The 23,667-nt window shown below is 52.2% G+C and overlaps 3 long non-coding RNA genes and 1 other non-coding gene across 5 annotated transcripts; 1 reads left to right on the top strand and 3 right to left on the bottom strand.

Moving 5' to 3' along the window:
• Positions 1 to 369: 369 nt before the first annotated feature.
• On the bottom strand, positions 370 to 23,243 carry LOC128797472 (uncharacterized). 2 transcript variants are annotated; one of them, XR_008434147.1, is made up of 3 exons: positions 22,874 to 23,243; positions 865 to 1,046; positions 370 to 666 (listed from the first exon to the last, which is right to left on the bottom strand). It is a non-coding gene; the product is annotated as an uncharacterized LOC128797472 (long non-coding RNA). The 2 variants fall into 2 exon arrangements; XR_008434148.1 differs by lacking the exon at positions 22,874 to 23,243 and adding an exon at positions 4,549 to 4,646.
• LOC128797468 (uncharacterized) lies at positions 8,509 to 11,112 on the bottom strand. Its single transcript, XR_008434144.1, has 3 exons — positions 11,062 to 11,112; positions 9,740 to 9,830; positions 8,509 to 8,915 (listed from the first exon to the last, which is right to left on the bottom strand). It is a non-coding gene; the product is annotated as an uncharacterized LOC128797468 (long non-coding RNA).
• LOC128797887 (small Cajal body-specific RNA 16) lies at positions 9,535 to 9,689 on the bottom strand. Its single transcript, XR_008434273.1, has one exon. It is a non-coding gene; the product is annotated as a small Cajal body-specific RNA 16 (non-coding RNA).
• Positions 11,399 to 14,468, top strand: LOC128797469 (uncharacterized). Its single transcript, XR_008434145.1, has 2 exons — positions 11,399 to 12,161; positions 12,939 to 14,468. It is a non-coding gene; the product is annotated as an uncharacterized LOC128797469 (long non-coding RNA).
• Positions 23,244 to 23,667: the final 424 nt, after the last annotated feature.

The raw sequence follows: 23,667 nt of genomic DNA on the forward strand, positions 1-23,667 counted from the left end.
AGTTCTGTGTCGCTGCTCAGGAGCCGTGCCATGCTAAAACAAAAGTGAGCAGGTGGTGCAGGGGGGGCTGCTCGTAGGGAGATAATTAAATGTGAAGAGCTGGTGGAGTGGATACTCTGGGTGAAGAATCAGATCCAACATTTATTGTAATACCTGTGTTGGATGTTTGTAGCACCTAAAAGCCTGATAGCACTGTTTTCTCAGGGGACTGTGAGGAGCAGGGGACACCCTCTGGGGCTCCCACTGGGTTATTTTATCCCTTAGACATCAGGAGGTGACACAGGTTAAAGAGAACTCACCCCTATGACCTTTTTTCTAGTAAAGGAAATAAAGGTATAAGGAATAAAGGGAAAACCACTTGGAAAATAATTACTTTGCTGAAGTGTTTTATTGATGATAAAGATGTCAGGCTCATAATATAGGGAGCTGGAGCTGTGAGTGAGGAAGGGTTCACTGGGCTGTTGAGAATGCCCAACTTTTCTACTTGCCTTTGCAAAGAGTTTTGTGTCCATGTGTCTGGGAGCTGCCTGGTACCTGCCTTCCAGGGAACAGCCTGTTTCCAGTTGTCTCTTTGAATGACTTAAAGCACTGCCATGATCTGATCACTCATTTCTTAGAAAAATAGGAGTCTCAGCCAAAGGCTCACAGAAATGATGAGTAAATTTCCTATAAAAATAAAAACAAAGGCTGTTTACCATCCCTCCTTCTAATGAGTCTGACAGTACAAATACTCTCAGCTGCTTCAACAAGCACTGAATCAGGCTGCTGGGTCACTCACTGGAGACTTTGTCCCTATGTGCCTCTAATATGTTGATAATTATTATTTTTTTAATACAAGAAGAGTAATAAGAAATAATTACTTACTATTTAAAGTATTGCACAAATCCATCTTCTTTTAAAGGACACACTGACCCCACTAGAGCTGGGTGTGCACCCTGTGGGCAAACACAGCACCTTTCAGTGGAGCTCTGTCAGGACAAGTTGCCTTTGTGACTGCTGCTCCTCCAGCATCACAGTGCCTGTGTCTGTACAGCTTATTCCTGTGCCTGGAGGAAAACGAGGCATTATGAGGCATTTGCACACCAAAATAACTACCAGTATTGCTATTTTAGGGTTTATTTTTTAACTTGCAGTCTGTGGATCAGGCCTGTGCTGGCAGCCTTCGTCCACGCGTGTCTCAGAACTTGAGAAACGCAAGTTTCGTGACGCTGTTTGCAGACCCCAGAAACACCGCTTATCGTCTCTGATCAGCATCATGCTTTGCATGAATTCCGGTCCTGTATCCAAGGCAATCTCATTATTTGCTATACACGCTCGATCTGCTGGCTAATTTCTTTCTCCTTCTCATGGGGGAGGAACCTTCCTGTGCTCCACAGGCGTGCCTGTGTTTAGGAGATTGAAGAAAGCAGGCAAGATGCATGAAAAATGTCACCCCATCGCGGCGGCAGCAGCCTGAATGGGAGCGCAATTCCGAGACAGATGTTCCTTGCAATTGAATTGTCTGTGTCAGTGACTGCAGAGTTCAGCTCCAGAGAGGTGTGAGGCGGAGGGCACGGCCGAGCAGAGGGCTGGCTGCAGCCGGAGAGCTGGCACAGTGCAGGCAGCAGCTCTGCTGATTCTGACACGGCTGCAGCATTAATCAGTCTCGGCCTGGAGCACTGCTGGCTGGCTGTCCTGGAATTAATTTGGCTAATGTAGCGCGTGATGGAAAGCCACGTTTGCAATCTCTTTGCCAGGCAAGGCTGGACGGATTGATAGCATCCTCTGTCCCTGGTTAAGAGAACTCACAGCAGAGCTCCACTGAAGGGACACCCTCTGAGAGTGTGGCTCCATCCCCCGAGGGCTGAGAGAGAAAATGTTTAACACCTCCTGGCTCTGGTGATTGTCAGAGGGAGCCTGGGGAGACAGGGAAGAGGTGGCATTGTCACAGGGGTGGCCCTGCAACCCCTGTGCAAGTGGGAGGTGTCAGGGCTTTTTCTGAGGGCAAGTTTCAGTATCAGCCTCCAAATAACTTGTTTTGACAAAGGGGATGGTCTCCAGCACAGGATGCCTATTTGCAGTCATGGTTACAAGCTGGTGGCTACAGACTAATGTGTGACTACTAAGTATTTAAGTTGTCTAATGAACAGCTGTTTGATTTGCCTTTGGTCACAATCAGGCTTTCATTGTCTGAAATGCCCCCAGACATCTCTCTGCCCCATCCCAAACACCCCCCCACCATGCACCTGGGCCCCTGTGGGCCTTTGCTGCACCACTTCTGTGGGGAGCAAGAAAAGAGAGTGTTATGAAGCACCCACAAGGAGACAAGAGACAGGTGAATATGACAGTGGTGGCAGAACCAGCCCAGCAGAGGCTCCAGAGAAGCAGAGGACAAATCTGCCCAGCAGCTCACCCAGAGACAACATCCAACTTGGAAAGCAGATGAAGGTGCACAATAGACAGGATGACATGAAAGGGAGACCATCGCCTATCCACCAGAGCTCCAGCTAAATTAATTTTGTGTCACAGTCAGCAGGAAAGGACTTTTTGAGGGAGGCTGAGCATGCCTTTAGCAGCAACCACTCTGTGAGATGCCCTGGGTGAGCAGCTGTGTGCCTCCCCTCCCCACCACTGCACTGGCACATTCAGGAACACAGAGAGAACTGGAGCTGATTGCAATAAACCCATTAGCACATGGATGTGAGCCACAACACGGCACTGTGTAAACTAACCCAGAACATTTGCAATGTAGGCAAGTTAATTGCCAAAAATAACCCCCAACCCACCCTGGCTGCTGCGCTTTGCCATGGGAACAATATTGTGCATGTGATCACATTCAGCAGGGCACAAGCAGCCTAAGGGTCTTTTTGCATTTGGCTTGAAAAGGCTAAAAATAGACCCCAAACCACATTCCTTTTTTGCATTGCCATCTCCTCTGCCTCTTCCTATTCACTGGCACTTTTACATGCAAAGCAGGATTTGGGATCCAAGGCCCCATAATTAGACTCCAGCCTGGCAGCTGCAAGTGGAACAGCTGGAGGTGTTATTTTTACGGGTTATTAATTGACTCCATGAAAGCCCAGCAAACAGAGCCAGCAAGCTGCAGTCCACAGCCACATGACAAGGTCTTAGTGACAGGAAAAGATAAAATAAAAGAGAGAACGCAGAATCCTAAAGCCGATTAGTTATAGCAATTTCTCCAAAGCTAAATATAGGGAAAAAATCCTCTGCCATGTTCAGCTCCGTTGGCGGAGATGAGAAAGCACAAAGAAGGAGATAGACAGAAATTTCATTTTTCACATAAACCCCCATGGGTTGCAGAGAGAAACTGCTGCTTTGGTGACACTCTCAACACTTCAATCCAACTGTCCCTGGCAGCTGCCCCCGAGCAGCCCTTTGCTCAGCACTCACAAGTGCAGCTGCACTTGCTCCAGCCTCACTGCACTGGACAGGGGAATGACCCAGGGAAGCTCCCGGTGCCATCCCAGCCCCCAGTCATGGCCAGGCTGGCACAGTCCTGGTGCCTCTCTGCCAGGCACAGGGTGAGCCTGCAGAGCCCCTCAAAGGGGCTGAACCACCCACAGTGCCCCAAACCAAAGCAGGACAGAGCCAGGAGACTTCTTGCCTCCAAGTCTCCTTCCTCCCTGCCTTTCCTCCAGCTGGGGACAGATGAGGCTTGGGGACAGCTGAAGCCACCTGGGGCCACAAGAGAAACTCCTCATCAAGAGCTGGAATAAGGAAAGGCTCTGGGTGCTGACAGCATGAGGGGATGGGATTGGGTCATCACCTCTGCAAAATCTATTGTACATCTAAGACCTCAGGGAAAAAATAACAGGCAACTCCAGCAGAAGGGCTGAGAAGCTGGGAAACTGGGAGAGCATTTCAGATTTATGGGAAATTAATTTAGCCCTAGACTGGATGCTGACAGCCAGCGAGGCCCTTTCCCCAGGACAGCCCATATTGCTGGCCCAAGCTGTGGGGTCTTTGTCAGACCTCAGGTTTAACTTATGAAAATAAATCAGTTGTACAGCAGAGGTGAAGCAGCACATCTCCCAGAACAGAGTGTCAGGATCCTGGCACTCAGCATCCCCTGTTCTGGCAGTCAAAGGGGAAGGGAAGTGGAAAGGCTGTTGCTGCTTGGAGGCCAAAACTCAGCCAAAGAAAGCCCCTTCCTCGTCAGGAGGCAGGACAGTCCCATGTTCCACAGCTCCAAAACAGGGACTTCTTCCCACTTTCATCACCCACACAGCAAGAGAAGCACCAAACTCCCCTTCCACATGTGTCTTTACAACGTTCAGTCATAGGCAGTGGTTAGAAGAGGGGAGTATTTCTCTCCAACCTCCATCCTTGACACTAGACACCCCTCTGGGTGGGTTTTTCCCACCCAGAGGGAATTTCCAGAGGGAATTTCCAGTCCCTCCCATATTGCCAGCTGCACAGGCTCTGTATCTGGAGACAGCTGAGGGAAGCCCATGTTTTGTAATGTCACCCTCTGGAGACCATTTCTGTGATAACCAATCCCCTTAGACATCCCTTCAACATTAGTGTGCCCTCCTGGCCCAAACTCACCCCTGGGCTTGCTGCCAGGGCTGTTTTCCCCTCCAGCCCGGCACTGCTGGGACTGTCCTTGGGCACAAAAGCTCCTCTTCAAAAGCCTCTTCTGCCTTGTGCTGTGAACTGGAAAAAGCTGTCAGAGCTCCTGTCAGGGGCCAGCACTTCATTGCTGTAGGATGGGGTTGTGGGTCAGGCCTCTATTTGCAGCACAGTCTGCCTGCCCAACCCCCCCCCCCCCCCCCCCCCCCCCGAAAACACAGCAAAGCCATGGGGCTTCCAAAACTTGGGTTTCATACTGTGATGGAGCCTTTCCCCAGGCTGGGGGTCCCCCAGGAGCAGAAGTGCCAAGGGCAGAGGGACAGCCCCAGAATAGGGTTCCCATGGGGCAGGAAGGGCTGGGTATCCAACCTCAGGGCTACAGAGACCTTCCCCTCACCCAGCACTTCAGCCCAGCCAGGCAATTGCTCCGTGTCTGACAACACAGGAGCTGAACCCCCCCACTGCAGGAGAGAAACCAAACATGTAACAGAGACAGCTGTGGTTCTGCCAAGCCCTGTGTCCCTGTGGTGCTGCACAGAGCCCCTCTCCACTCCCTTTAACCCCAGCAGGTGAGCTGCAAGCACACTGCCACAGCAAGGGAGCTCAGCATCACCTGTGTGACCCTGCTCAGGCCTGGGGAGGTGCATGTTGCTCCTGCATCCACAGGTGTGGCAGTCCCACGTCTCCCCAGGCTATGTTCCCTGCTAAGGCTCAGTCTGGGCCATCTGGGCTACCATCACACCTCTCCACAAGATCCAAAGCCGTGGTTGCACAGGGATAGACAGCACTTTGAGGACAGCAGGAGGGGAGGAGGCTTTTTCCAGGGGGTGTCACAACCACAGGTGACAGTGCTGGAGAACAGAGAGCTGCTGGCAACTGCCAGGGTTGTGAAAGTCTTTGGCCTTCATGGTGTGGGATGGGGATTTGGGAGCAAAGCACATCAAGCGAGCTGAAGAGAGTGACATTCTCCTTCCCAGCTGCTCCATCCGTACCCACACAGCCAGTGGGATGATTCTGTGCAGCTAATGATGCAACGTGATTAGTAAACAAATCATGCATTTGCACCAGGAAACAAAAAAAAAAAAAAGGAGGAAGAGGAGAGAAAAGAAAGAAAACAAGTCACATTCTGGGCTGGCAGCAGGCAGCAGTGAGCTCTTTAAAAATCTGCTGAGGAAGGCACTTGCACAGCACATGGTTTGGGCAGATCAATGAAGCTGCAAAGCAGCCTGGCAGGCACACAAATCCACTTTCTAATGAAATTTACAGCAAGTGGAATTTAGGTCACTACTCGGAAGCATTCAGTTTATTCCAGGCAGCTTTTAAAATATTTAAGAAATAGCTGTCAAATTAAGCCTGCTCACCTCTGACTGCAAGGTCCAACGTGGAGCCATGGCAGATTTCTTAGCTATGGCTAATATATATATATTTTTAAAGCTTTCTTTGCTTGCCCCCTCCCTTCATCACCACAGCACAGTGATTGGCATCAACTGCTGCCATGCAGTGCTGGCTCTGGTGGGAGCTGGGAGTTCTGAGGATGCTCAGGCTGTGCCCAGCCTCATCCTTCCCCAGGGTCAGGGCAGTGAGACACCAGACGTGTCCTTCCTGCAGCCTGTGCCCAAAGGACTTCAGCTGCTGCTGAAGGAAGAGCAGTGCTAAAAACAGACCTAAAACAGCTGTCGAGGGAACAGCTAAAAGCAGCCTCCTAGCAGAGGTGAGGCCTCACCAGGGCTGACTGATGCCAAGTGGAAGGGTCTGGGCTGCACTGCGGATTGCCAGCACTATTCCCAGATGTCACACTCCAAGAGAGCTGTCAAAGCATCTTCAGTGGGTGGTGGAGAGAGAGGAAAGGTGGCAAACAGGCAGTGCCCTGGCTGTTTACCCAGCAGAAGTGGCCACAGCTGTCAATCTCCACACTCACAATTCCTGCAGAGATCAGAGGCGGCCAGACATTTCTGCTTCCAACAGGGCAAAGTTCAAACCCTTACATAACACAGGCAGTGGGACCTGATGGCTGCCTCAGCTTAAGATCCAGCCAGGCACAGAGCTCAAAGTTCTTCCAGCCTCAGCACAAACCAGGAGCAGAGCAGAAGGCTGCCCTGGAGCGGGGCCAGGCTCAGTGCAAGGGGAGACACCACAGGCACAGCCAGGCCCTCTCTGGGCTGTGCCCTGGAGGACAGAGAGTTTTCCCCATAGCTCACCAACCTGCCCCACCTTGGCAGCTGCCCTCCGCTTGTTCCCCACAGCCTGTGCATCTCCCCTGCCCACATGGGAGCTGCTCCCCTTCCACAGGGTCTGACCAGATCCCAGCACAGCCCCAGCACTTGGGATTTGGCCTGGTTGCAGTTGAGGCATAACACAGGAGCCTGTGCAAACACCTCTGCCTCCTTCCTCATTATACACATAAATATCCATTTCATGCTCAGCTGATGGAGGATTTGGTTGGCTGGGTTATGATCCTGGCTGCTGCTCCACAGCTGGCTCTGCACCAGGAGCTGGCACCGGGGACACAGTCTCTGACCTCCCTCCCATCAGCACTCCTGGCCGTGGATGAGTACATCAGAGCACACTCAGGCACCATCCCGGTATCTTCCACCTCACTGACTCTCCTGACAGAGTTCCATGTCCATCCCTGCAACTTTCCTGCCCCTTTTGCTCCATTCCTTGTCCATAGTGATGTTACTGAGTCTGGAAGAAGTGATCCCAGCTCTCTGGGACCCCTCTTCCCTCTAGGGCATTTACCCATAGGATTCCTCCAGGAAGGTCCCTGGAGAAGCCAGTTAGCTCTTCCCATGCCCAGGGACATGGGACATCCCTGACTGGACATCCCTGGCAGCATGCAGAGGCCTCGAGCCCTCCTGACACCACAGAGCTGCACATCCCACTTGCCTGTGGAGCTGCTCCCCTCCCAGGTGGATCCAACCCCAAAATGTCTGCAGGCCCACACAGCACCAGCAGCTGGAGTTCCTCCACATGCCCAGCCACAGCATCACCTACTCACCCAGCCAGCCAGCTCTCCTCTGGGTGCTCCCTCAGGCACTGAGTGCTGCAGCAAGGATCCTTCTGCTCAGGATTTCGTTCTTAACGAGACACTTGGAGGCAGAGTTTAGCAAGGAAGAAATCCTATACCTGGCCAAGGAGCCAACCTCAAGCTGAGCAGCGCATCCTACAAGCACAGGGAGCACACACAGCCCAGCAAGCAGCACGGGCTTATGGAATTTCACAGCACACTGGTGTTGGGCTTGGCTTGGGAAGGTTGCAGAACAAGTAGAAATTCCTTCCAGGAAGGGAAATCTAGGAGCCAGGCTCTTGTGCAAGTGAAACATTTGTCCTTGCTATTTAGGTACATTTTTCTCCCCAAGAGAAAGGAGAGGGAACTTGAATGTGCAAGTTGTCCCTCCAGGAAACCTCGTCCAGGAGCTGGGCACCACCTGATCCAACCTCCAGCAGAACTGCCTCCCCTGCACACTCCAGCTGCTCCTCCTGGTGCTAGCCAGGGACATCCCATGGAATGCTCCGAGCCCGGCTGGCAGTTGTGTAATGCAGCCTGGGCTGCTGCCAGGGCACACAGCAGGGATCTCCCGAGGGATGTAATCCTGCCACGGCCTCGCTGCCTGCACATCCGATAACAGAAAGGCTCCCAGCTTTCCCATTTCCATGAAAACACAGGATTCTGCGGAGCTCCACACCCTCTAGTGGAGGTGGGAGCTCGGCACACCGAGACAATCCCAAATCCCACAGCAATGCCGAGCTCAATTCAGGATCCGACTGCCTGACAGCTCCCCAAGCAGGGCTGGGCACTGCACATCTGCAGGGTGTGACAGCGCAGGTGTCACTTCAGCACAGCCACCTGCAGCAGGTAAACACCTGCCTACAGCGTTCAGGCACAAAAGGATTAAACAAGAAGAAAGTCAACTTTGAAAAATTGATTTTATTCATGTTCACCATCCAATTAGGCAAAACTACTTTCTACAACCTACAGGAAAGGTGGAGGGGGACTTTCTACAAGAGCATGGAGTGCCAGGACAAGGGGGAATGGTTTCAACAGGCACAGGAAAGGGTGAGATGGGGTATTAGGAAATTAGGGAGGGTGGGTAGGCCCTGGCACAGGGTGCCCAGAGAAGCTGTGGACATATTCAAGGCCAGGCTGGACGGGGCTTGGGGCAGCCTGGGATGGTGGAAGGTGTCCTTGCCCATGGCAGAGGGTGGAAGGAGATGGTCTCTATGGTCCCTTTCAGCCCAAACCCTTCTGTGATTCTGTGATAACCCAAAAGGACCACACAGGTATTACCAAACTGCAAGAGCAGCTCTCACCATCCTGCAGAATCACCTCTTGATCCAGCCACCTGAAAATAAATAACTAAGATGTCCAGGCAGGAATGCTAAAGCCAGAGCCCCTGTCCTACACACACCCATCTCCTCTGGATCAGTGTTAACTGAAGCATCATCCCACCCCAGCTCTCCCTAAAATCCTTCCCAAAAGCATCTCCACCACAAGCACTTCCAGGGCCAGATCACCCATCCCACAGCAACAACAAACTGGAAAAGCACTTGTTGTTTTGGCAAGGATGTTTGCCAGCAGCCGGGATCACTGCCAGGTTCCCAGCCCAGGCCTTCCCCTCTCCCTTCCCACACCTGCCAGGGCACACAGTCCCCTGAGGTGTCCCCAGGTGAACCCCCCGCTGCAGGAGAGAAACCAGACATTTAAACAAGAGAGCAAAGTACACAACTTCCAACAAAGCCTTACATTTGCTCAAGTGCAGAAACCACCTTACCACTATTCCCTGCTACGTGGGAACAAAGTTGCAACTCAAACAGTATCTAGTGATAAATCAAGTACCCAAATTCTCATTTCCATACCTGAGAGAGCACCAGTTTGATTTTGCAAAACATTTTCAAAAGAAGACTCAGCACACATTAAAAAACCCCAGTCTAACCCGTTTTTCCTTGGATTAGGAGTGCAGCTGTTGTATGCAGTATCATACATGACCATCAAAATGCTTCATGAATGTTCACACCTGTTACTGCACAGGTGAGCCCAGCACAGAGCCCACCTGAGAGCTGCTCTCGGGCACGGGTGAGGCTGGCTGGTACCACCCAGCAGCCCTTCCCCAGCCCACAGACCCTGTACCCCTGCCCAGGAGGGGCACACGGGGCTCCCAGCACTCACCTGCTGCTCCCTCACCTCGGGAATGGAAGCACTGAGTCCCACCCCTGTCACCATCTGTGGCTTCTCTGGGGCTGAGCCCCGGCAGGAAACCCTGTGACACGCAAAGTTCTGGGACACTCACAGCAAAAGCAAAGTCCTGCTCTGGCTGTTGGCCCTGGGGCTGGCCCTGCAGCCCCCTCCCCACCACACAGCTCACTCCTTACACCCCACTCAGCTCTCCTCCTGCTCCCCCACCCTGCTGTGGGCCCAACACCTCCCCAGGGAGCAGACACATGCCGGGGCTGTCCTTGCACAGCACCCCAGCCCTCCTACCGACCTCCTACGCAGTCCCAAAGCCCCCAGAGACCCCAGACCCTGCGGCCCCCAATGCTCCAGCCCCATAAACCCTGCCTCCCCCAGCCCCCACTGCAGCCCCCTACATGGCCCCCAGGCCCTCACTATCCCACACCCCCCCCCAGCCCACCACAGAACCCCACACCCTGTCCCCCAGGCCCTCACTGCCTTCACTGCATCCCAAGCACCCCAAGCCTTCTTCCCCGGCCTCCTCAAGTTCACCCCTGCCTCCCACAGCGTCCTCCAGCCCCACTGCAGCACCCCCTGCAACCCCACACCCTTCCCCCCGTACCCCAATACCCGCCACCCTGCGCCCCAAGCCCCCTGTGCACCCCCGGATCCAGCCGCCCCCAGCTCCCCCCAAACCTCCATATGCTGCACTCCGCACCCCAAACCCCGAGTTCCCCATGTCCCCGCGCCGCCCCCAGCCCCTGCTCACCCATTACCGCCCCTCCTGCACCCCACACTCTGCCCCCGGCCTTCAGTACCCTCAGCGCTCCAGACGCCCCCTACTCCATCTCCCCCAGCCCCCTCCCCGCACCCAACTCCCCACTGACCCCCAGCACTCCCGTGCCCGCCATGCCCCCGACCCTCCCTCAGCACTCCCGTGCCCGCCATGTCCCCCCACTCCCCCTCAGCACCTCCGTGCCCGCCATGTCCCCCCACTCCCCCTCAGCACCTCCGTACCCGCCATGTCCCTCCACTCCCCCTCAGCACCTCCGTACCCGCCATGTCCCTCCACTCCCCCTCAGCACTCCCGTGCCCGCCATGCCCCCAACCCTCCTCAGCACCTCCGTGCCCGCCATGTCCCCCCACTCCCCCTCAGCACCTCCGTACCCGCCATGTCCCTCCACTCCCCCTCAGCACCTCCGTGCCCGCCGTGTCCCCCCACTCTCCCTCAGCACCCCCATGCCCGCCGTGTCCCCCCACTCTCCCTCAGCACCCCCATGCCCGCCGTGTCCCCCCACTCCCCCTCAGCACCTCCGTACCCGCCATGTCTCCGACCCTCCCTCAGCACCACGCGGCCGGAAGGGCCCCGAGCGCAGCCGCGGGCCAGAGCGCCGCGCGGGGCACGGCCCGCCAGGGACAGCGCCCTCGTGCGGCGGGAGCTGGGACTGCAGCGGCAGCCGGGACCCTCCGGGAGCGGCCGGGAGCGGAGCCCGGGAACGGGAGGGGAACGGGAGAGGAACGGCCGGGAGTGGAGCCCGGGAACGGGAGGGGAACGGCCGGGAGCGGAGCCCGGGAACGGGAGAGGAACGGCCGGGAGCGGAGCCCGGGAACGGGAGGGGAACGGGAGGGGAACGGCCGGGAGCGGAGCCCGGGAACGGGAGGGGAACGGCCGGGAGCGGAGCCCGGGAATGGGAGGGGAACCGGAGGGGCCCGCCGGGAGCGGAGCGCAGCGCTGCGGCAGAGAACGGGACCCCGTGCAGCTCGGAACGGCCCGAGCGGGCAGGGCTCGGCTTTGGAGCTGCTGGTGCTCCAGGGCTGCAGCCCCTCTGCTCTGCAGCCAGGCTGGGAGAGCCGGGCGTGCCCGCCTGCAGAGGAGAAGGCTCCAGGGAGAGCTCAGAGCCCCTGCCAGGGCCTGAGGGCGGCTCATGAAAAGATGGAGAGTGACTTTTTATACAGGCAGATAGCGATAGGACAAGGCAGAATAGTTTTACACGGAAAGAAGTGAGGAAGAAGTTCCTCCCTGGGACAGTGCTGGCACAGGCTGCCCAGGGAAGCTGTGGCTGCCCCATCCCTGCAAGTGCCCAAGGCCAGGTTGTCCCACCTGGGACAGTGAAGGGTGTCCCTGCCCATGGCAGGGTGGAATGAGATGGGCTTTTAGATCTTTTTCAACCCAAATCATTCCATGATTCCAATATTATAATCCCCCCAAAGGCAAAGTATCTGCACACAGAGGGTTCAGAGGCCATTCTTGGCTAGAGCTGAAACCACAGGGCAGTTAATACAGAGTAAATTAGTATTTTGATTTAATATTCTGCTGATGGTTCTCAAGGCTGCCTGTTTATATTGAATTGTGCTTCACTTTCAGCGACTCTGACAGCCCCACTCCTGGCTGAGAGAGAGGCTTTCAGCACAAATACAGGTATCTCTCAAGAAATTTAATCACAATTTTCCCTCCAAGACATTTTGGTATAAACAGCTTGGGAGCAGAAAACCACTCCAACAAACAAGCAATAACTTGCTCCCTGATGGCTCATTAAAAATGAAGTTTAGTTTTATTTCTGCAGTAACACATTTTAGCAGACCTCTTATAAAATATACATACAGGTCCAAGCTGTGCAAAACCTGGATGGGAGGAGCAGCTGGGAAAACCAAGCACCACACCACCAGCAAATAAAAACTAATTTTTGCCCATTAAAGCTTAGTGTGGCTACTGGGTGCTGGCACATCCACACAGGGACAGGTTTGTGCCACCAGCCCAGCCCCACGCTGAGCCAGCTGAGCAGGTAATTCCACACTCAGATTCCCATGGAGTGGGTGCTTTTACTGCTTAGAGCCTGCTCTGAATACTGAACTCTTCATTTCCTCGTGACTTTCCTTATACCACTTGTAAATACACAGCAGGAGTGTTCTACAAATACCCGGGAACATCTTTCCAGTCCCTGTGAAAGCAGAGGGCGCGATCCCTACTTTGCACAAAGAATTGTGATGCAGGGGGATGAATGAAAACACAAATACCCGCAGGTCTGAGGAGCTGACTCTGCAAAAGCTGCTTTTGTGCTTCTCAGAGTACAAAGCCCTTCCCTGCTGCCCCTTGACCAGCCCAGGGATCTCCTCTCTCCCAACACAACCCTGCTTTTCATGCCTTGCTGGTTTAATGCTGAAGTCATAATGCTCAGTGTTCTTTTTTTCCTTACAGATTTGTAGAATCTTTGAGGCTGGAAAAGACCTCCAAGATCATCAAATCCAACTGTGATTGCAGTGAAATCCTTTAGGGGTGCCAGGTACCCAGAGCACGGTGGGAGAGCCCTGGTGATGCCTCAGGTTTTGGCTTTTATATTTTTCACATTCTGTGCTGCTTTAGTGTGTGGGTCTGGGCTTCATATGAGGGGATGGTGAGCTCTCTGCACAGAGCAGGGAGACAAAACAATTCCTTCTCCAGTTGGGGACCAAGGACAAATGATCCAAATCTCAGGCCCAAAAGCACAAACAACGTGGGCTGAAGAGAGAAAAACAAGCAGGATGGGACTGCATGGGCTAAAGCTGGAATTGGACAATTAACCCCAATATGCAAATGGAGCACTTAGAAAAGTGAGAGCCCCCGGGAGCGCTCGTGCATTTTGGGACCATTTTGGTTCATCTTGGGTGCAGCCCTGGCTGGGCTCTGGTGCTGCCCAAGGTGGATCCATTGAGGAGATCCTTTTAATAAATCCCTGCTTTATTCTTTGGCTGCATCCAGCCTCTGCTCTAGGGCAGCCTTGAGGCATCACTGGAGCCGAATGTGCAGTGGTTGATGAGCTGGCCAGGCTGTGCTGGCTCCCCAGGCACTCATGAGCCCTCACAGCCTTGTTTGCCACCAGCCTGGCAGGGAGGTGGAGGGACAATCCCAACACCCCACTGAGGGCAGCCACCCATTCCCTCCCTGGCCCAGGGCACGGGTGTGCAGAACAAAAGCATTTCACACCCTTCCTCGAGTTTTATTTGTGAAGGTAAAAGCATTTCACACCCGTTGCTGCAAACCCTGCGTCCTGCTGATCCCTCTGTGCCCCCCTCATACTCAGTCCTTTGCCTCCGAGGGAGCCAGGGCTGCCCAGCTGCCACACCCCGCAGGCTTCCATCCCTCCTGGGTGCAGTCCTGCCCAGCTCTGGCCGGCTGTAAACGCTGTGAATCTCATTGTACAGCCGAGCTCGGGCTGCCTGGCTGACGGCAGGGACACTGCTGAAAACAAACAGGGGTTTTTTTTTTCCTCTTTGATAAAAGAAAACATTACCTCGCTGAGATTTACACAGCAGATCAAGCATAAACCTGAATTATCTCCCTCCACTCTTTCTCCAGGGAGCAGATAATGTGTGGATGTCTCCATCCCTCTGCTTTGTTCCTCATCATCCAGCTTGGCAGCGTTTTGGTTGCTATTAAACCACGCTCACACCCCTTGACATTTAAAGGGCTGTTGTTTGATCGCTGTCACAGTCCTGTAGGTGGATCCTTCAACCAGTTCCCTCCTCCTGTTCCTACCAATGATGGATTTTCTCGTTTACTCCACAGTAATTTGCTTTTCTGTGCTCCAGCAGAACACTTTCACTGTCAGACGTGTGTTGTAGATGCTGGCAAACCCAATGGGGAGAATGATGATGTCTAACTCCAGTTCAGAAGGCTGAATTATTTCTTTATTATAATTATGCTATAATATATTAATATACTATATAAAAGAGGATACTCAAAACTACATGCTACTTTCTCGAACTGTCATATCTAACCAACTCACAACTCGTGACCCTCTCTGAGAGTGCAGCCACAGGTGGGTTGGATTGGCCACCAGGCTCAAACAATCCTCACCAGAATCCAATCAAGCAATCACCCCAGGTAAACAATTCTCCAAACACATTCCACACGGGAAAAACAAGGAGCAGAAATAGAAATTGTTTTCTCTTTCATTTCTCTCTGTGCACCTCTATGAAAAATCCTGAGAGAGAGAGAAATGTGCTTGCCACAGACGTGGGGTTTGGTTCTTGCCCATGGTGCCACATCACACCCGAGCAGCTCTGGGCACATTGGAGCTGCCCTGGCTTTGAACAGTGTTGGGAAAACTGAACAGCACGTGGGTCTGGGAGCCTGGTCCTGCTGGGGCTGGATCCTGCTGCCTTTGGGGTCACTGCTGTGGAGTGGGATGTGTCAGACCACAGATATTCCTGGTGGGGTCATTGCTTCCACAGCTGATCCATTGCCCCCACGTGGAATATCCCACGGGATGAGAGGACACGACCTCCAGGGTGAGCAGCACCTGGTGCCTGAGCGTGGGGAGTGGAGCCTTTCTGCCTCCTTGGGGGCAAAGCCCGGGATGCACAACCAGCTGGAGGGTTTGCAGCTCACCCACTGGGGGAGGATGCACAGAGAATGCACAGTGGTTTGCTGCCACCAGGGCTTTGCTGATCTGCAAAGGACAAAGCACTTCAGTATATCAAGCCCTTAAAATCCCTTTGGGTCTCTCTGGGTCCTCCTCTTGGCAAGAAATGCTGAGAGTGGTACCCAAAAGTTGGTCTCACATGTTCAGGTGTGGAGTTCCACAGGTAAAAGTAAACACAGGTAAAGTTTTTTTGCCAGAGAGTTTGAAATAAAGCTGAGCCCTTGGCCCGTGCATGTTTCTACTCTGGGTATCTCTGAGGTGAAAGCTGGCTCTGTACCTGCTCCTGGCCTGCTCCCAACACCCAAACTCCTGCTGCTCCCGGGGCTGCTCACACTGAGGCACTTGAGAGAATCATGGAATTGCCAAACTTGGAAGAGACCTCTAAGATCACTGAGTCCAACCATTAACCCAGCACCACTGTGTTCATCATGGAAACATGTCCTCAAGTGCCACATCCACACATCTTTTAAATCCCCCTGGGGATGGTGACTCCCCTCCATCCTGGGCAGTCTGTCCTAGGGCTTGACAACCCTTTCAGTGAAGAAATTTTCCATAACAGCTGATCTAAACCTTCCCTGGCCCAGCCTGAGGCCATTCCCTCTCCTCCTGTCCCTGTTCCCTGGGAGCAGAGCCTGACCCCCCCGGCTGTCCCCTCCTGTCAGGAGTTGTGCAGAGCCACAAGGTCCCCCTGAGCTTCCTTTTCTCCAGGCTGAGCCTTTCCCAGCTCCCTCTCATAAAACTTGTGCTTGCAGACCCTTCCCCAGCTCCACTGGCCCTTTCTGGACACACTCCAGCCCTTGATGTCCTTTCCCTAGTGGCCATCTTGTGGTGGCCCTGGTTCATAGGGACCATCACTGCTCCTGCTGCCTCAGAAATGGGCTGTGAGCTACCCTGGCCCTTCTCCCACTTGGAAAGGCACCCAGCAGAGACCAAAAAGCAGGTGTCCCCCCTCGGGAAAGAGTGCCATGGCTGGTCATGTCACCTGGACACCTCAGCCCGAGGCACTCGGAGAGCACACGTCCCTCCCACCCCAGTGAAGAGCTGAAAGCTCAGAGATCTCTGCCTTCACCTGAAAAACAAAGTGAAAATTCCCTGCTCCACAGAGCTCAGTTGTATCTGGAATTACTGCCATCAGCATCTCCTCTGTCCCCAGGCCCCTGCTGCAGAGAAGGATGAAGAGGTTTGTGTATCTAATAAATGGTTATTCCATTTATTCACACTTGCTTGTCTAGCTTGCAGAGAAACATCCCTGAGAAATCCAGCTGTGCCAGGGAAAGGAGTTTTCTCTCTCAGGCACTTGTCACTGTCCCCAGCTGGAGGTTCCTCTCCTCTCAGCCTGCCAGCTGGGCAGTTTGTGTGCACAAGCCCTGGGGCCAGCTGGGCTGGTGTCCTCCACTCTGAAGATGACAAATCCGAGAGCTGGTGACCTGCTGAGGAGCACTGCTGTGGCCAGGAGTCTGCTGATTGCAGCATGTCCCCATTGCCACAGGCTTCTTCTTCTTTTTTTTTTTTTTTTTTTTTTTTTTTTTTTTTTTTTTTAATAATAACTCATTATGGCAAAATTTCTTCCAGATCCAGTTCTGTGTGGCTGTGCTCTATCAGAATAATTCACAGGAGACTCCATTTTCTTCATGGTGGAAAAGCCCATTCTTTATTCACATAACTCCTTTTTATCCAGTGTGTGACTCCAATTGGTCAGGAGCTTTCTTGCCAATTACTTTATTTGTTAGTAAAAGGTATTTTACTTGTCCATCAAATCTCCATACTCTTAAATTATTTACATATTTTCTTCACTGCTTCTCATGGGACAGATTTAATGTTTATACAGGCGCTAGTTGTTTTTCACCCAAGAATAGATTGTTATGCTAACTAACTGCTCACACCAGGATTGCTTGCACATGTGCTGGCATGATGAGACCAGCCACTGATACAACAGAGCAGGCTTGATTTTATGAGGCCTTTTTCTTAAAATGTTTCCACTTTACTGCCACTGTGGCTCTCCTCACATCAGCTGTACCAGGTGTGATTTGTCCTCTGCACAGCCAGGAGCAGGCACTGTGTCATGGAGCTGGACAAAATCCTCAGGAACAGACCAAAGTGCCCACCCTGAGCTGCTCTCTGCTGTCAGACACCTGCACTGCAGCATCCTCAGGCCTCTCCACGGAGCTGGAACACACCCCAGAGTGGGCTGGAGAGTCCCCCTGTCAGGAAAATTAATCCACCAGCAGACCCACTGTGGCAAGCACATTTCTCTCTCTCTCAGGATTTTTCATAGAGGTGCACAGAGAGAAATGAAAGAGAAAACAATTTCTATTTCTGCTCCTTGTTTTTCCCGTGTGGAATGTGTTTGGAGGATTGTTTACCTGGGGTGATTGCTTGATTGGATTCTGGTGAGAGTTGTTTGAGTGTGGTGGCCAATCCAATCCACCTGTGGCTGGACTCCAGAACAGGGTCGCAAGTTGTGAGGTGTTAGATTTGGTAGTTAGAGAAAGTAGCATGTAGTTTTTAGTATCCTCCTTTATATAGTATATTAATGTATTATAGCATAATTATAATAAAGAAATCATTCAGCCTTCTGAACTGGAGTTAGACATCATCATTCTTCCCACTGGGTCCACCTGCATTTTACAACAACCCACAGCTTGTTTGTAAAGACAAATCCACTATTCCTCTCGTCCCCAGACCAGCACGCCTGCAAGGGTGGCACTGTTCATGCCACCAGGTGCTGGGATCTCTGAGATGACATTTCCTGGCTCTGTCCATGCCTGCAGGATGGCACTCGGCACCAGCAGCCACTCAGCTGCTCCTCCTGTGACCCCTGTGGGATGGGGACAGCTCTGGGTTGGCAGTGAGGGCTTCAGTGTCCCTTGATTTCGGGGAAATATCCATTTCCAGCCACAGGGGCAAGGCTGGGCACTGCAGAAGTGTTGCCCTGATTTTTAAAAGTGTTGAGTTTTCTTTTATAGTTCATTTGAAAGTTTTAAAGTTCTTTTAAAAGTTTTCTATGCCTTCTGATGTTTACATATTTCTACTGGAGTTCCCACGCACTGTTCATGTAAATAATTGTTTTACATTCTTCTTTGCGGGAGGAGAGAACTGATGGACTGTTGGTTTGACCAGTGTGGTTGGAGAGGTGGCAATTTCATCCTCCAATCCACTGTCACTTTTAAAATTCTATATATTGCGAGGTCAGAAATAAAATTGGGTCTTTTTGTCTTTTAAACTTACCAAACTTCTGTACACTCATTTCGTGTCCAATAACAACACAGAGGTGACTCGACAAAGGACCACGGCAATCTCTTTTAGTCTGTGCTCAGGCAGCCACGCTCTCAAACATTCCAAAGCACTTGGGAGCTTCCTGTACCCTTCAGAGCCAGGCCAAGGCACAGCCAGAGCTCTGGCTGAATTTATCTGCTGAAATTATCCAAGGAAATGCCTTATTGTATCCCAGGGATCAGCTCTGAGATGGTTTGCTCTGACACCCTCTTGTTCCACCAAACCCACATCCCTAAAGATCCCAGAGCCTCAGCCAGGCATTGGCACTGCTCACAGAGCCCCCACAGCCCCGGCTGCCTCCCCACCACCCCAAAAATCTGCTTAACAGGGCCACAGATGCACAGGAGATGCTTCCAACACAGACGTCAAGGATGAGTTGGTGCCCTTTGCAATCTCCTTCTGCTGCATTCCTATAAAGTGTGGCCAATTTGCATAATAAACATGAGCTATAAATGTCAAAATCGGCCACATCCATATCTTATTTTCAGTTCAGACTCTGATTGCATCTTTTTGACTCTAACTTGCTTTTGCAGAGAGCTGGAGCCTGGCTCTCTGTGGCTGCTGCCTTCCTGAATCTGTGGGGCTGGGCTGCAGAGCCCAACATCCAACGTCCTTACGGCCACCCCAGAGCTCCTGCCTCCCCTGCAGATGCAATTTTAGTGGCTCTGTCTCTGCTGCCTGCCACAAGTGGGCCCAGGGAGGAGAAAAAAGTGTTGGGCCAGGAGGCAGAGCTGGATGGCAGTCTTTGGAGGTGAAGGGCTTCCTCTACATGCCAAGAGGTAAACTGAGGCAGAACCAGGCAGGGTTCTGGCTCTCCGTGGCAGATCCACTGCAGATCGGGGTCTGCAGTGCCACCATTGTCTCACCTTGCTCTGCACCGTGTCAAGTGCCACGAGAACGGGAACATTTGGATTTTCCAAAACGGTGTTTTCACAGGTGCAAGGTGAGGAAAGACAGCTTCAAATCCTGGCATCTTCCAGACTTACCCGTGCACTCAGCTCCTCCTCCTGCTGAGCTGTGGATAAACCCCGTACAAATCCCATATAAACCCACCTGCTGCTCTCCCTGACGGCCCCACTCTGGGCCTGCATGCCATGGCTCCTGCGGGACACATTTGAGCCTTGTACCTAAATACTCCCAGATCCCTACAGCACGATAGCAGGGCTCCTCATTCCACTCTTCAAATGCAAATGAGGATTTGCAGGAAACCATTTGATTCACGGGTTCATCCTTTATTTTGGCAGATAGCATCAGTTAAACGCCTGCTTATTTCTGCTTTCTGAGAACAATATAAACCACTTAAGTACACATGCAAGACAGACTGAGCCCGAAGTGCTTATGAGCTGTTTGATTTACCGAGGTGTCCTTATCTTTGTCGAGTATCTCGCAAAGTCATTTATTATTTAGCAGTAAATTAAAGTAGAGGGTTTGTGATTTTCAACAACAGAAATTAATATCCCAGCACTCCTTTGTACCATATATATCTATAATTTACAGCACTGGAACCAGCCAGACAGCGCTGCAAGACCATCCGTTTCCTTTCTCCCTTGTTACCTGCTGATCACTGCTGCATAGCAGGAATAAAAAATGGACTGGCAGGAGAGACACTCCAACAGGAAAGGGCAGTTTTAAATTAAAAGTCCAGTTTTTGTGGTTCTCAAGAGGCCCCCTTTGCTTCCCACTGCCCTCCTGCACACATCACTTATGGCTAATAAAGTGAACAGGCAGCAATCAGGCCTTGAGACAGCTGAGTTTTAACCTCACTGGTTCTGTGTTTGGTGAAAAATTGCAATTACTAATATAATATAATATAATATAATATAATATAATATAATATAATATAATATAATATAATATTTATTATTAAATTATTAATGTTATTATTACTACTACTACTACACCTGCAAGCCTTGGAAACACAGGTTGTTGAATTCTTTGCCCGCTTGTCCACAGTGGAGGGGTGGCCAGGGGTGGTACAAAATCAGAATTCCAGAATAGTCAGGGTTGGAAGGGCCCTCTGGAGATCAATCCTGCTGAAGCAGGGGACATGGAAACACATCCAGGTGGGTTTGGAATGTCCCCAGAGCTGGAGCCTCCACAATCTCCCTGGGCAGCTGTTCCAGGGCTCTGCCCCCTCCATGGACACAGCCCTTCCTCGGGTTGAGGTGGGACTTGTTGTGTTTCAGTTCATGCCACTGCTGCTCGTCCTGTCACTGGGCACCACTGAGCAGAGACTGGGAGCAGTCCCTGCACCATCCCCTGCAGAACTGGAGCAAGAGTGGCTATCTGGAGGCACAAGTGACAGCAAGGACAGAGCTCTTCCTTCTCCACGGACTCGTAAATGCCATGGGTGACTTTAGGAGCAGAACTGAGGGTGTCACACTGGAGAGCAACACATGCCTGGAGCTCCAACCCCTTCCTTTGGGTCTGTGCCAGCTCACCATCAGCAGCCTGGTGCCAGGTTCAAGAGCAATATCATGGCCAGAAAGTTTTATGGGCTGTGTCGGGCTCTGGCTGACACAAAGCAGACAATAATTTATAGCAATCTCATGTACTACAAAGGCAAAACATGTCCCTCTTGGATGGAGCCCTGTGAGCCAGAGGGATAAATCAGCTCCAGCAGGGAGCAAAGATGAGAAAAGCAGAAAAAAGACCCAAAATATTCTACTTGGATCCTTTGGAAGGAGGAGAGAGAAGGGGCCCTGCGAATGCCCTCCTGCTGTGGGTTGTGTGGGCTGGCCTGAACAGGCACTGGGGCTGTGCTGTGGTTTCTGAGCACTGCCTGGACCTCCAACATCTCCTTCCATCACCTTTTGTCCATGCCCACATGAGCACCTCATCCTCCTGGAGCCCACCTGGGCTGCAGAATGAGGAGGTTTTGTCCCCTAGAGCTGCGGAGGGGCTCAGGGCTGTGCCCCAGGAGCTGTCTGTGGTGTGGCAGGGGCACACTCAGCAGCCACTCCGTATTGCTGTCTGGAGAGGAGGCATGGCCACAGCACTGTCCTCAGGTCTGGCACAGGGTTTGTGCTTTTGGCCAACAAATCAATCCTCTGGAATAATCCCAGGACACTCCGCTCTACCTTAGATGCTGCCAGGAGGAGCAGCACCCACAGGAACTTTCTCCAAGCACCACCTGAACCCGCACGGAGCAGCACAACCCAACCTCCCAGCACCTACAGAGGTGTTTCACTGCACCAGCGACCAGAGCTCCTCACACCAGGACCAGTGCCACTCTTGCCATGACAGTCCTGCCACAAGGACCAGGCTCCTTGGCCTGCTGATCCCTCATTTCCATAAGTGTCTCAGGCCGAAATGTGTAGCTGGGTGTGTGTTCTATTCCCATCAGTCAGAGGAGGATCAGTTCTCTGCTGTTCATTGGGCAGTTTTTGCTTTATCTCTCCCACACCCAACCCTCCCTCCAGGAGATCTCTTCTGTTCATGGCCACTGAGTGTCCCTGCATTGCTGAGAAAATTCCATCATCCCATGGGGAGATGCTGCGCCCAGGGGAGGAGCCAAGCATTCCTACCTGGATACAATCTGACTTTGGAACAGCACAGCAGCCTTTGCCCACTGCATTCCCAGAGGAGCAGCTTTCTTCCCCACTGCATTCCCAGAGGAGCAGCTTTCTGCCCCACTGCATTCCCAGAGGAGCAGCTTTCTTCCCCACTGCATTCCCAGAGGAAGCCCAGGCCCATCTCCAGCAGCCCTGGAGCTCCAGAGGAAAACTCCAGCCTTGTCCAGGATCCTGCTCCAGCAGAAGCACAGCTGGCACTGCAGGAGGGCTGAGCCACCATGGAATGGCACTGCTGCCACCACCCTGACCCACAGGCTGCCACGGCCTGCTCTGACTCTGGCAGTGGTTTTTTTATTTGTGCTATTACATTTGTATTTTGAATTTTCCTAATAAAGAACTGTTATTCCCGTATCTTTGCCTGAGGGCCTTATAATTTCAAAATTATAATAATTCAGAGGGAGGGGGTTTGCATTTTCCATTTCAAGGAAGGCTCCTGCCTTCCTTAGCAGACACCTGTCTGTTCAAACCAAGACAAGCACACTTGCTCACCACAGTCCTACAGGCTGGATCGCTCCCAAATTATACATGTGCCCTTCAATTTTCTAGCTAAATTAAGAGAGTTGTTTTTCTTGCAGCCTGCCAGATAAAAACATGGAAAGACATAGGAAACTTAGCCTATAACAAGTCACACTTTTCCTCTCTCTTCTCTTATATGTAGAGAAATTTCCAAGGAGAGACCATGGCAGTGTTGTCTTTGTTTTTGGGAAGAAAAGCAAACTGATTAAAAGCAAACAAAAAGAGGCTCCCTTGCAGGAATTCCAAGGGAAAAAAGGGAATAAAAAACTGGAAACGTTAGAGCAAGACATTTAAGCTTTGAAGACCATATCAGTTATGGGTGAATTAAAACAGACAGTAATTACCACTGAAAGCTACGATACCTGAGGAGATGGGGAAAATTGGTTTCTTCATGCTCTTCAAGCCCTTCCAGGGATGCTCCTGCCAGGATGGGTTTAGGGGCCAGGCTCTGTGTTGTCACTGGCAGTGGCTGAGCTGGGACAAGGGTTGTCATCGGGAAAAACGCTGCTGCCTGCATGGTTTGGGATTGCAGCCCACCCTGGGAGCCCAGCCCGGAGCAGGGATGGGACAGCAGCCTCTGTGCTCCCCCAGGAGCTGTGCTCATCCCCGGGATGTTGCCACCTGGAGGTGGAGATAAGGAGGGAGCAAAACATTCCAGGAGCCTCGGGAGGCACCTGAAGTTTATGTGCTCGGTGTCTGCTGGCTGGAGATTACAGGCTTTTATTTTCTTCTTTCCAGTGGCAAGAGGAAAAAAAAGAAAAAAACAGTAAATAGGAAAAAAAACCATCCTGCATGCAAAGCATGATCCTCAAATAAATACCACGGCTATGTTATCCCATTAAAAAAGCATTTAGCTTTGAGCTTTGCACACCTCGAGCCACAGGAGCCGAGCTCTGGCTGTGGAGAGGAAGGGAGATCAGCGGCTGCCAGCTGCTCCTGCCTCCTTGGCAAACCATTTCCTCCCGGGGCAGCAATAATTTAACAGAGCCACTCAGCTACAGACCTGCCCAGGAGTTAATTTACTTGAAAACCAACAAATTAGATTAGGTACCTCTGTAGATCAGGAGTCCGGAGCGGGGATGGGAGTCCAGCTCTCCAAGAGTTCCACCTTTCCTTTATAATCCTGTCAGGCTCCCCTTGCTCTGCCCATCCTGCC

This window comes from Vidua chalybeata, chromosome 19 (genome assembly GCF_026979565.1).
Source record: "Vidua chalybeata isolate OUT-0048 chromosome 19, bVidCha1 merged haplotype, whole genome shotgun sequence".
In the NCBI taxonomy this organism is placed as follows: Eukaryota; Metazoa; Chordata; class Aves; order Passeriformes; family Viduidae; genus Vidua; species Vidua chalybeata.